The 13,370-nt window shown below is 44.1% G+C and overlaps 1 pseudogene; it reads left to right on the top strand.

The window, feature by feature from the left end:
* The first annotated feature begins 7,859 nt into the window (after positions 1–7,859).
* LOC138848050 (palmitoyltransferase ZDHHC5 pseudogene) lies at positions 7,860–12,773 on the top strand (annotated as a pseudogene).
* Positions 12,774–13,370: the final 597 nt, after the last annotated feature.

The raw sequence follows: 13,370 nt of genomic DNA, 5'->3' as shown, positions 1-13,370 counted from the left end.
GAACTCCCTGTCACCCTTCTTTGTGATCCAGAGCTGATACCATCTGGAGAAATGCACTGTTACAGGTGTGGACTGTGGACTTCACCCTGGAGGAGCAGCAGGACCTGGACACTTTAAAAGGTTTAATATTATCTGTACCGCTTGTGTAGCCCCTGCATTTCCAGGCAAAAGAAGGAAATCATTTTGCTGATGGAGCAACTGTGTTCAGCATTAAGCAGCACAATCCTTTGTCTCTGACCCAGGTGAAAATACAAAATCCCCAGGATATTCAAACATGCCGCCTTCTTACAATTGGTATGTAGTAAACCCTGCAGGGTTTTCACCCTGCCAGCCAACAGACAAGAGCATGTGGGTGGTAAATCTGAACTGGCTCTTCCTGGGCTTGGCTTACATGCACAGCAGGGGTTGTATGACTGTCCCAGAGGCATCAGCAGAGTCCAAAGAGGATCCATATGTGAGTATGGTGGTTAATAGCAAGGTTCAGAGATTGTAGGGTCTTGGTGGGGAGGCATCCTTGCCACATGCTAGCATCACAGCACTGCTTCTTTCCTACATGAAGATGGGGAGAATTACCCCTTCCTGTCTCCACCTTCTCCATTTTACTGTTTATTTCTTCTGCTTTCTTGTTTCGGCTTGAGTTTTCTCTGAAAAAATTTTTTTAGCTTCAAATGTTAGAATTATAGCTATGCCACAGTGCTGGCCCCTCAAGTTTTATCCTGCTATGGAATGCATGAAACATTTCTCTGTACTAATACAAAATAAGTTTTAAAAAAAGTTTTAATCCTATACAGATTATATTGTTCCTTATTCTTTTTTTAGTGTAACCTGATAATATTTGCCTTTATAAATATTCAACTGAAAAATAGTTGTAGATACTTTAGGGTATGATGTGATCATTTGATGAATGTTAATTCTGGGATTTTCAAATGAGAATTATTCACAGTCTCTCTCTCTCTCTCTCTCTTTTTTTTTTTTTGACAGGCAGAGTGGACAGTGAGAGAGAGAGACAGAGAGAAAGGTTTTCTTTTGCCATTGGTTCACCCTCCAATTGTCGCCGTGGCCAGCGTGCTGCAGCCGGCGCACCGCGCTGATCTGAAGGCAGGAACCAGGTACTTATCCTGGTCTCCCATGGGGTGCAGGGCCCAAGCACCTGGACCATCCTCCACTGCACTCCCGGGCCACAGCAGAGAGCTGGCCTGGAAGTGGGCAACTGGGACAGAATCCAGAGCCCCGACTGGGACTAGAACCTGCTGTGCCAGTGCCGCAAGGTGGAGGATTAGCTTATTGAGCCACTACACTGGCCCAGAATTATTCACATTCTTCACCTCATGTATTATGGTGAGAACATTTGAAAACCTCTACAAGAAATTTGAAATATGAAATGCAACATTATAATTTCATTCACGGTGTCTAGGGGAAACTTTGTGCATATTTACCAATGTGTCCCCATTCTTCTCTCTAACATGCATTCCAGATTTTTAGTGAGATAATATTTGTCCTTTTGTGTCCTTCTGGGTTTGTCACTTCACATATAATCTCTATATTCACATAAATTGTCAAAAGTGACAGAATTTCACTGTGGAAGGCTCAGTGGAACCCCATTGTGTTTATGTGGCACATTTCAAGTCTATTCATGTGTAGGTAGATATGTCCACTGTTTTTACATCTAACATTCTGAGTAATGTGTAATACACATGAGAATATAGGCAGCTCTTCATTATACTGGTTCTATGTCTTTCATTTATATACCTTAGTAGAGGATTGTTAAAACTAATGGTATTTCTGTTTAAGTTTATGCTATTTGCCAAGCTGTCTGTTTTAATACACAATTGCATATGGTACAATGAGTCTCTTAGTGGTGAAACATAATTTAGTAGGCTATTTGTAAGCTGAGGAGGGACTAACAATGACCTAATTTCATTCAAAATATCACCTCATGTCAGCTTCAGCAATTCACTCCCCAAATGTCTGAAACAGCTGTGTAGGGCCAGGCCAAAGCCAGGAGACTGGGACTCCATCCACGTCTCTACTTGGGTGGCAGAGATCCAAGAACTTGGGCCATCTTCCACTTCTTTTTTAGGAGCAGTAGCAGGGAGTAGCACCAGAAGTGGAGTAGCCAGGACCTTAACCATATGGGATGCTGGGATCACCGAAGCATCACTGCAATTTTAGTCTATCTTGCCTCCAGCTGGGGAATGTTTCCCTCACCAAAACCTTGATGGTCAACTGGTCAATGCCTGTATTGAGCTACTAGAGACCCACAAGGGGATAATTGAGATGTGACAGAGCTTAGCACAAGACATTGCCTTGCATCACACAAAGAAATAGATGTGGCATAATAAACAGACTGGGTATAGAAAAATACACATCAGCATGATCCAGGCCATAGCTAGATCACTGCTCACAGTATTCAGTCGTCTCCTCTAATATCAAGGAGATAAGGATCCCTGCCCTCATCATTTCTTTTGCTTGTAGCAGTGGAACTTCAGACTAGAGCTATTAGGCAAGAAAGACAGCAAACTGATAAAAATAAGAATGTAGTAGAATTAGTTGTCTGTTACATGGCATGTGTATTATTAACAGAGACAGCAGGGGGTTGATGCTTCAAGTCGTCCCTTTCCCTCACATGAGAAACTTAGATTGAACTCTCAGATCCCCAGCTACTGTGATCATTCGGGGCATGAACCAACATGTGGCTGCTCTCTGTCCATCCATCCCTCCCCTCTTTTGGAATTTCAAATGTCAAAAAACCCTAATGAGTCCATTACAAATGTTAGAACTCAGAAAAATTACAGAAGATAAAATCAAACCAATGCACTTGCAATGAAAATTTCAATGTTATTCTTTAGGGATGCTTTTAAGATTTATTTGAAAGCAGAGTCACAGAGAGACAAAAAGGGAGAAGTAGAGTTGTCAACTAGTATTAGGGCATATGTATTTGCCATTTTCAGTAATGGAAAGAAGTTTGCAAAGTAGCTTGCAATATATTGGAAAGGATATAGGAAATATGAACATCATGAAAAAACTTGACAGTATAGTTGGAGAAGAGAATACACTTGCTGTTCAAGTGCACATGTAATACTCTGCAGAAGAACTTTTGCTAGGTCACAAAAGAGCCTAAATAAACTGAAAAGATACAAATAAAATAATGAATGTTCTATGACCACAGGGATTTATCTTGAGTGTCAATAACAGAAGGACGTTTGAGAAGTGCACATATATATGGAAAATAGCAACATATTCCTAAATAGAGAGCTATAGAAAATAGATAACAAGTGAAAGTAAAAAATACGAGATGATAGGAAATGAAAATGAAACATAAAAATAGGATGCAGTTAAAACAGGTTACGAATATGATCCCTCTCAATTTCTATAGCTTTTTAAGTGCTAAAATGGAAAACTGGGATCACTTCAACTCTGCTATTCTTCATTGTGTAGGGTGGTCTGTAAGCAGTTTGTCAGTGTCTAACAAAAAATGTATTAGTTGCATCAGAAGTCCAGCAGAGGGCAGCAAGGAGCCACTGAACAATGATTTTGATCCTGAACTCACCCAAGAGGCCTCCTATGGTGCGCATTCTTAATCCACCAGGTGGTGTAGGTGCTGTGCCTACAGTAAATACAAGAACATTTTTCCTTCAAGACTGTGCTAAGGAAGCACCACTGCAGCTTCTGGAAGACTTGTGGCCATTTCCACATGGAGGAAATGATCCTGCACATGAGCTTTGTTGCAGTCCAGGATGTTTCTCATTTTTAAAAAATTTTTATTTGAAAGGCAAAGAGAGACAGACACATACACATAAGCAGAGAAAGAGGGAGAGATAGTGATTTTGCATGGGCTGGAACTGGCCAGGCCAAATCAGAAGCTGGTCACTCATCTGCTCTCCCATATTGGTGGCAGAGAGACAACTATTGAGCTTGCTGCTTCCGTGGTTGTGCATGTGCAGGGAGCTGGAACAGAATCAGTACTGGGACTTGAGACAGACAGCACAGTATGGAATGTGGGTCTTCAACTACCAGGCCAAGTGCTTATTCCCTGGAAGTTTCTCTTAACTAGCAACAGAGAAGCAATCATTTACTAAGATGTTCCTGGGTGGCTTATTTATTTTTTTCATATAAAGTCAATTATCCATCACTGAGTGTTTTAATCAGATGAAGCTACACTGGGCTATGTTGTTTTTATATGTATCCCGGAGTGTTTGGGAGAAGGAATCCCAACACAGATTCAGAGATTGGCAGATAATGAAAGTGTGATAACAAATTTATCAGGATTTTGCAGTACAGACTTGGGGAGCACTCACTGCTGGTTTAGTCTGAGGCAAGAGGAAAAGATGTGAGTTCCTATACTAATGCCTTCATTAATTCTCTATCACTGACTTTTTAAATCTGGGGAGGGAGTGTTGAGTAGTGGCCCCCCAAAGGCACACTGTATTTTTTTTCTATTTATTTTATTGGAAATAGGTACAGAAAGAGGTAGGGAGAGCGATAGCTAGAAAGATAGCTGTGTCTTTTATGCACTGGCTCACTCACAAGATGCCAATTGCCAGAGTTGAGCTAATCCAAAGTCAGGAGTTTGTCCTGGATCTGATCTCCTACATCAGTGTGGAGGCACAAGGACTTGGCCATCCCCCGCTACTTTCCAAGGTGCATTGCCAGGGAGCTGGATTGGAAGTGGAGCAGCCAGGCTCCCATATGGGATGCAGATGCTACAGGCTGGTACACCACAGCACAAGCCCAAATCAGTAATTTGCAGCTTCAAATTATTTCTAAATATTTTCAAAAGCAGAGTTGTGCAATATAATCATGGCTGATGCTGTGGTATAGTGGGTAAGCCACAACCTGGAGTACTGGCATCCCATATAGGAGCTGTTCCACTTTCAATTCTGCTCCCTGTTAATGCACCTGGAAAAGCAACAGAAGATGGCCCAACTGCCATCCATGAGAGACACCTAGAATGAGTTCTTGGCACCTCACTTTGGCCTCTAAGCCCCAATTATTGTGGACATTTAGGGACTGAACCAGCAGATGGGTGATCTCTGCTGTGTCCTTCAGTCTATCTGGAATTCAAAGAAAAAATTAGTTTAAAAATGTAAGGGAATGGGATTTGGCATAATGATTGGAGCACTCCTTGAGAAGCCTATCTTTTATGTCAGCATGCCTGGGTTCAAGTCCCATCTCTGCCCTTATTGCAGGACATACCTCCAATCTGGTTGGTGGTGATGCTGTAGAACCCCTAAAACCTGTATATACTTGCCCAACACACAGTAAGCCAATCACTGGCTTTGGTGTGGTGGAGTAAAGAAGCATTTATTTTAAAGACCAGATCAAGGAACTTAACTCCAGGGCTCCCCAGGAAGTTAGAGGCAAAGATTCTTATAGATTGAAATTAGAGGTGACAGATGCATGTTCAGCTTGTGTCCAGGTTCCTGATCGGTTCGTGATGCTTTTGACCTTCATCTTCCTAGTTGAAGATGCTATATTCTTTAGGGAAGTGTAATGGTGTTCAAGTGGGCGTCAGTGAATCTGGGAGTTTACATACAATTGGTAGTTATTTGCTGTCCCAGGCTGGGATGTTTCCTTACCTAGATGTGGAACTCCCCTAAATAAACCCATCCAGACAATATTGGCCAGCAGGCTTCTATCTGTTGCAGAAAAGTGACTTCTTGTGTGCAGGCCAGCTGTATCACTCCCTCAATTCACTGAATTATTTTTGGTACAATATGGATAAGGACGCCTTGGTCTAAGGGACACAGAGGAGATGCTTGGTCCTGCTTTTGTTTTATAGGGGTTTCATTTTAGATGTTTTTATTTTTTGTTACTTCTCCATCCTTAGGGAAAAGGGACAGTGATTGGTTAGACTGCTTCGTGAAATTTGTGGGGTAATGTGGGGGTATTTTTAGGATGAAAGGAGAGGAGGTTGGAGGCATTTCTTTTACTTACTCATTTGCTTACTTAATAGTTAACACAGAGAGAGAGAGATATCTTCCATCTGCTGGTTCACTTCCCCAGGTGGCTGCATCAGCCAGGGCCACAAATAATGAGTCATCTTCCAAGGCCATTAGCAAGGTGTTGGATTGGAAGTGGAGCAGCCAAGACTGAAAGCAGTACTCATAAGGGATGCTGGGGTCATAGTTGGCAATTTTACTTGCTACACCACAACATCAGCCACCATAGGCATTTCTTTAAGAAAAAAACTTGCTAGTTCTGGGTTTTGCTGTAGCAATCTTATATATAAATAGAAGGGTTACACAGCCAGTTTTTGCATAGTTTTACCTTGCAGGTATATAACCATTCTACAGCGTTAATAAAAGCAACATGGTAGTATTTCTGTACCTCAAATGAAATCAGAGAAATTAGTGATTTTTCTGCCAGAAAACTTCCAGTTTAAAACCAGGGATAGTCACTGATTAAGATTTGTGTGCATGTGGCTGGCACTTTGGTGTAGAGGGTAAAGCCACTGCTTGCCTTGCCAGTATCCTATATGGGCATGGGTTTGAGTCCCAGCTGCTCCACTTCTGATCCATCTTGCTGCTAATGCACCCAGGAAATGAGCAGAGGATGGCCCAAGTACTGGGACTCTGGAACCACTTGGGGGACCTGGAAGAAGCTCCTGGCTTTTGACATTGGATGGGTCCAGCTCTGGCTGTTGCAGCCATTTGAGGACTGAACCAGCCACTGGAAGATCTCTCTGTCTCTTTCTCTCTTTGTAACTCTGTCTTTCAAATAAATGAATATTTAAAAAACAATGAAAAAGAGACTTAGAGTAAGACCAGACATTGCATTTTAAGACATGTTGAGTTGGAAAGCAGTTCATACAGCAGACTCATGGAATGACAATCATTTTATATAGCATAGTGACCTCAGAATGAGCCCTTAAAGCATTCTTGTATGGTTGAAAAGCCCATGAAAACATTTCAGGCATTGAATTCTAAGACACTGTGGCAAAAATAAAAAAAGTCCTACATGAAGGATTGCCATGAATGATACCCCAGTGGAAAGAAGGAGCCATCCAAGAAGAATGTAGTTTTCTTTGAAGGGAGGACAGAACTTCCATTTTGCCTTTGGCTTTGCCTAAATACTGACAAAGACTGTGGTCTCAAAAGGCTTCCTTAGCCTGGGCAACTCATGGCAAGAGTCTTGGGTGATCACTGACATCATACATAAGAGATTCAATTGTTAAATTAGAGCAGGAGTTGTTGTACACTTACTCCGCATGCAAGACCTCAGTCCTAAATCAGTCATTGTATATTTATTTGAAAGTTACACAGAGGAGAGAGAGAGAGAGAGAAGTCTTCCATCTGCTGGTTCACTCCCCAATTGGCTGCAATGGCTGGAGCTGTGCCAATCCGAAGCCAGGAGCCAGGAGCTTCTTCCAGGTCTCCCATGTGGGTGCAGGGTCCCAAGGACTTGGGCCATCTTCTACTGATTTCCCAGGCCATAGCAGAGAGCTGGATCAGAAGTGGAGCATCCAGGGCTCGAGCCGGTGTCCATATAGGAGGCCGGCACTACAAGCAGCGGCTTTACTTGCTACACCACGTTGCCAGCCCCCAAGTTGTGTTTCTTAACCTCCTCTTCTGCTTTGTTCTGGGGAAGCAGTTATTTATCACTTGCAATCACCTTTCCCCCTCCCATATGCTTTCCTTCGTTTGAGATATTTTGACCTTCAGTTTTGTTTGTGGATGTGGAAGGATGATAATTCTAAATTTTTGGTTTCCCTGAAATTTTTTTGCTTGTTTTTTTGTTTGTTTGTTTGTTTTTCTATACTCTTCTCTGTTGGTTCCCTTATCCCATTGTCTTATCCATTCTGCCTCTGTGTGGGCCTGGGCTATGCAGCAGGTTAGATGTCCCTTCAGAGCTCCAACATGCCCGCAGAGTCTGGATAGAGATTCAGACCCAGAAACACATCCTGACCTCAGCAGCCGCTATCTTCTTAGTGGGAGCTACAACACTCTTCTTTGCTTGTACGTGTCCAGAACTAAGCCTGAATATGTCACCTGCAGTGCCCATCTACAATGCATTTATGTTTCTCTTTGTTCTGGCCAATTTCAGAAGGGCCACCTTCATGGACCCAGGCATTTTCCCTCAAGCTGAGGAAGATGAGGACAAGGAAGATTTTCGAGCTCCCTTGACAAAACAGTGGAGATCAAGGGCATCCAGGTGTGCATGAAAGGATGTGCCACCTGCCGCTGCTACTGTCCTCCTCAGCGTTCCCACACAGTGTCTGTGATAATTGTGTGGAGGAATTTGATCATCCCTGCCCCTGGGTGAACAACTGTATTGGCCGCCAGAACGAGCATTGTTTCTTCCTCTTCCTCCTTTCCTTGACAGCCCACTCTATGGGTATATTTGGCTTTGGCCTCCTTTATGTCCTCTGCCACATAGAGGAGCTCTCAGGGGTCTGCACACTGTTACCATGGCAGTGAAGTGTGTTGCTGGCTTATTCTTCATCCATGTAGCTGGCCTCACAGGGTTTCATGTGGTGCTGGTGGCCTGGGGACGCACAGCCAATGAACAGGTTATGGGTAAATTCTGGGGAGGCATGAGCCCCTTCACCAATGGCTGCTGTAACAATGCACTTTGCAATTCCCCAGCACCCAGATATTTGGGAAGACCAAAGAAAGAGAAGACAATTGTAATCAAACCTCCCTTCCTTCAGCCAGAAGTGTCAGATTACTGTGAAGATCATGGATAATGGCATCCAGGGAGAGCTTAGGGGAACTAAGTCTAAGGAAAGCTTGGAAACAACAGAGAGCCAGTCCACAAATGCCAAACCCCGGCCTCCTCCTGTGCCAGACCTGAGCAGCTGCATGGGACTGCGAACACACCTTTGCCTGGCTACTAATGGAGATAGCAGATTTTGGGGCCAGGACAGCCCCCCACACCAACCATGTACAAATGTCGGCCAGGTTATAGTAGCAGCAGTACTTCAGCTGCCCTGCCTCATTCCTCCAGCACCAAGTTAGTCATGGGGACAGTTTGAAGAAGCCAACCTCAACTGCAGAGAGCAGCCGTCATCCCAGTTACCACTCAGAGCCCAGCTTGGAACCCGAGAGCTTCTGTTCTCCCACCTTTGGCAAAAGCTTTCACTTCAATCCACTTTCCAATGGCTCTCGTTCCTCCAGCCTCAAGTCAGCCCAGAGAACAGGTTTTGTACTGGACGAGTTGCAGTCCATGCGTTCAGAAGGCACCACTTCCACCTCCTGCAAGAGCCTGGCCAATCAGACATGCAATGGAAGCCTGAGCCAGACCCAGCTTTCAGCTACACCTCTCCCTTCCTGTCAGTATTCCTGGCCCAGCAACAGGAAGCCAAGAGGCATCCACATTTGGTGCCAACACGAGAGCCCTCACCAGTCCGTTATGACAATCTGTGGCCTCCCTCCAGGGATGAGAGAAGCTGCTGTACCAGTCTCCCAGCTCCCAGTCCATGAGGAAGAACCAGGCTTGGGAGACTCAGGCATTCAGTCAACACCTGGCTCAGGCCATGCCCTCATAGGACTTCCTCCTTAGCTGATCCGAAGAGATCACCACCGAGCAAGACTCCACTTGGATGCCCAGCTGTCCCCCATTTGGGGAAGGCAGAAAGGCTAAGGGGCCAGGGACTAGGGTCCCCTGAACCAGGTCCAACCACCCCATAACTGGGCCATTAAACATCTTACAGCAGCCAAGAATCCCCACCTGGTGTCTCTGAGATAGAGGAAGTGGCCTTGCAGCCACTGCTGATGCCTGAAGATGAAGTACAGCTCAATACCGCCCACAGCAAATCCAACATCCTCCCCTGGCCCCACAAGGGGAGGAGTCAAGAAACTGTCATGAGTGGGTGGTACCACCTGAGATATGGTGTGAGCTGTCAGTGCCTCCCCTTCCCCACACCACTGTGTCTACACCAAAGGGCCCCGGGTGACCACCTTCCTTCCCTCAAGGGGCTCCCTTCCCCTGTATGGACATTTTTTAAAACCCCAATTCCCAGAGGATGAGTGTTTTATAAAATGCAACCGAGTTGGGGAGTTGGAGAGTTGTGGCCCTGAGGCTGGGGTAGTAGCTCCCCCCTTTTACCTTTTAAGACCTTCCTTCCCTAATCCCTGGACCAGACTCAGTGGACATTTGTGCAATTGCTTGCACTGGAGGGAACCAGATCATTTTTAAACCAGAAATAATTTTTTTATTATTGTTACAGATCCTATTTTTTAATCTTCTGTGTTACCAGGTGTGGGTATAAATATCAAAGAAATTATATATCTATCTTGGGATGGGAAAATGAGGGAGGGATATGTAAAAGAAGGAGGGTCTTACTTTTCCTGGTCCTCAGGCCAGCAGGAAAAGAGGGGAGACACCAGTCTTCCTTTCCCCCCACAGTCCCTCTCTTGTCTGTTACCAACTAAGGAAGTAGTAGAACCCCCTGTTGGTGCTAAGTGATCATGAAAGAAACCTGGGGAGAGAGGAGTCTGAGCTCTTGGTTAGAAGAGGAAAGGACTTGTGGAAAGTTAGTTTTCTAGGCTTATTGGCATTTAGCTTCCCAGGAAAGGGGTCAGAGCTCCATGACATTGGTGGTGGTGGTAGGAGGGGGATCAGGAAAAGCATCTGGCCTAATTCAAAACACTTAGAAAATCCCCCCTTTCTTGGGAGAGAGGGGTTGGGTGGCTTTCTTAAGTGAGCCCCTCAGAGCTTCCCCTAAGCTACAGTTAAGGTGATTTTAAAGTGCAAGGACAGAAGAGAAAAATCCAAAATGCAATATTTTTCATCACATGCCAAAAACAGGACAGAGGAAAGGAGTGGCAGGCCTAGGCCCCTCCAGATGTCCCCTGGGGGTTACCCCTCAGCCCACCTTAGAATGGTGCTGGGTAGAGGAGACACCTGGGTTCTAATCTCTAAATAGGGGAGACTCCAGCCTCTTCACAGAGTCCCTTTCATTTTTTATTCTGATTAGCCATTTTCAACTGACAAATGAGAGAAATCCTGATCTATCAGCAAACAAAAAAAGAGTACTTCAGTTTATATTTAGAAACATGTCATTTGCTTTACCCAGTTTATGCTTAACAGCAATACCTAGATGTCTTAAGAAACTGAGATAGTATATAACAATACCTAGATGTCTTAAGAAACTGAGATAGTATATAACTAAAGTTATAATTTCTTTTCACTACCCCAGAGTCAGTGAATGACTTGCTATGTCTCAGGCAAATGAACCCATTTGAAGTTGCTGTAGCAATTCCTCCTGGCAGTTTTGGGAGTGTTCAGCAGCAACATTTTTTTTAAAAGATTTATTTATTTATTTTAAAGGAAGAGTTATGAAGAGGCAGAGGGAAAGAGAGAGAGAGGTCTTCAATTGGCTGGTTCACCTCCCCCAAATGGTCGCAACTGCTGGAACAGGGCCAATCCAAAACCAGGAAACAGGAGCTTCTTTGGGGTCTGCTCATGGGTGCAGGGTCCCAAGGACTTGGGCCCCCTTCTACTGACTTCCCAAGCCACAGCAGAGAGCTGGGTTAGAAGTGCAGCAGTCGAGACTCAAACCAGTGCCCATATGAGATAATGGCACACCAGGCAGTGGTTTTACCAGCTATGACTCAGTGCCAGCTCCTTAAAGCTACGATTTTGAAAATTTTTCCTATGAAAGAAATCTCAAAAGGCTGATTCTGATTCATTGTACTTAATACACAGAACATACTTTTAACCTTAGTTAAAATTTTCATATTTTGGCTGACACTCACTGGCTGCTGGTGTTTTGAATGACCTATGAATAATGGTGTTTGCATGGGAGTTTCAGGAGCCCACTGAAAGGAAATGACAGAAGGCAGACCTCACTGACAGCTCATGAGGAAACATGTAACCATCGACTGTGAACAACTGAATTCTATTTCCAAGAAGCCTCCACCCAGACCATCTGTAGAGTTATAGAGGAAAGGAGAGACAGAGAGAAAGGTCTTCCATCTGGTTCACTCCTCAAATGGCCACAATGGCCATTGCTGGGCCAATCCTAAGTCAGGAACAAGAGTTCCTCCTGGGTATCCCACATGGGTGCAGAGGCCCAAGCACTTGGCAAATCTCTACTGCTTTTCCAGGTCGCAGCATAGAGCTGGATGAGAAGAGGAGCAGCCAGGACTAGAAATCATGCCCAGATGGGATGCAGACACCTGCGGTGGTAGCTTAGCCCACTACATCACAGCCCCAGCCCCATTCAGAGATCTTTTAAGTGGCCATTTCTTATTCAGTCTTAAGGAGGTCAAGCAGTATTATAGTAAAACAGCTTTTTCTTTTGTAGTTTCCAAATACAATTTATTTATTTTAGAAAATAAGTACTAAGGGGCGATAAGAATAGAGCTCTGATCACAATTGCTGTTTAGTCCAGACCTGTAAAAGAACCAAGTTAGAAAACAATTTCTTGGGCTGGCGCTGTGGCACAGTGGGTTAACACCCTCTCCTGAAGTGCCGGCATCCCATATGGGTGCTGGTTGTAGTCTGGCTGCTCCTCTTCCAATCCAGCTCTCTGCTATGGCCTGGGATAACAATAGAAAATTGCCCAAGTCCATGGGCCCCTGAACCCATGTGGGAGACTCAGAAGAATCTTGTGGCTCCTGACTTTGGATTGGAGCAGCTCCGGCTGTTGCGGCCATCTGGAGAGTGAACCAGCAGATGGAAGACTTCTCTCTCTGTCTCTAGCTCTCTGTGTAACTCTATCTTTCCAATAAATAAAATAAATCTTCAAAAAAAATAAGATCAGCTTAGTATACATTAAGATCAGCTTAGTATACATTAAGTATGGATTTCAACAGTTTGCTCCCACACAGAAACATAAAGTGAAAAATAATAGATGATTTTTTAAAATGATGATGAAATCAGAGCAGACCTATTGTCATGTTTAATCCCAGTGAGAGTCAAGTTGGGAATTGATAATTTCTTTTCTTTTTCTTTTTTTTTTTTTTTTTTTTTTTACAGAGGATCAGTTTAGTATGCATTAAGTAAGGATTTCAACAGTTTGCACCCCCATAGAAACACAAAGTGAAATATATTGTTTGAGTACTCGTTATAGCATTAAATCTCAATGTACAGCACATTAAGGATAGAGATCCTACATGAGGAGTAAGTGCACAGTGACTCCTGTTGTTGACTTTACCAATTGACACTCCTGTCTATGGCATCAGTAATCTCCCTATGCTCCAGTCATGAGTTTCCAAGGCTATGGAAGCCCTCTGAGTTCTCCGATTCTTATCTTGTTTAGACAAGCTCATAGTCAAAGTGGAGGTTCTCTCCTCCCTTCAGAGAAAGGTACCTCCTTCTTTGATAGCCTGTTCTTTCCACTGGGATCTCACTCGCAGAGATCTTTTGCCAGAGTGTCTTGGCTTTCCATGCCTGAAATACTCTCATGAGCTTTTCAGCCA

Source organism: Oryctolagus cuniculus, unplaced genomic scaffold, assembly GCF_964237555.1.
Source record: "Oryctolagus cuniculus unplaced genomic scaffold, mOryCun1.1 SCAFFOLD_64, whole genome shotgun sequence".
In the NCBI taxonomy this organism is placed as follows: domain Eukaryota; kingdom Metazoa; phylum Chordata; class Mammalia; order Lagomorpha; family Leporidae; genus Oryctolagus; species Oryctolagus cuniculus.
Note: the sequence above shows the minus strand (reverse complement) of the source record. Positions and strands in the feature narration are given on the sequence as shown.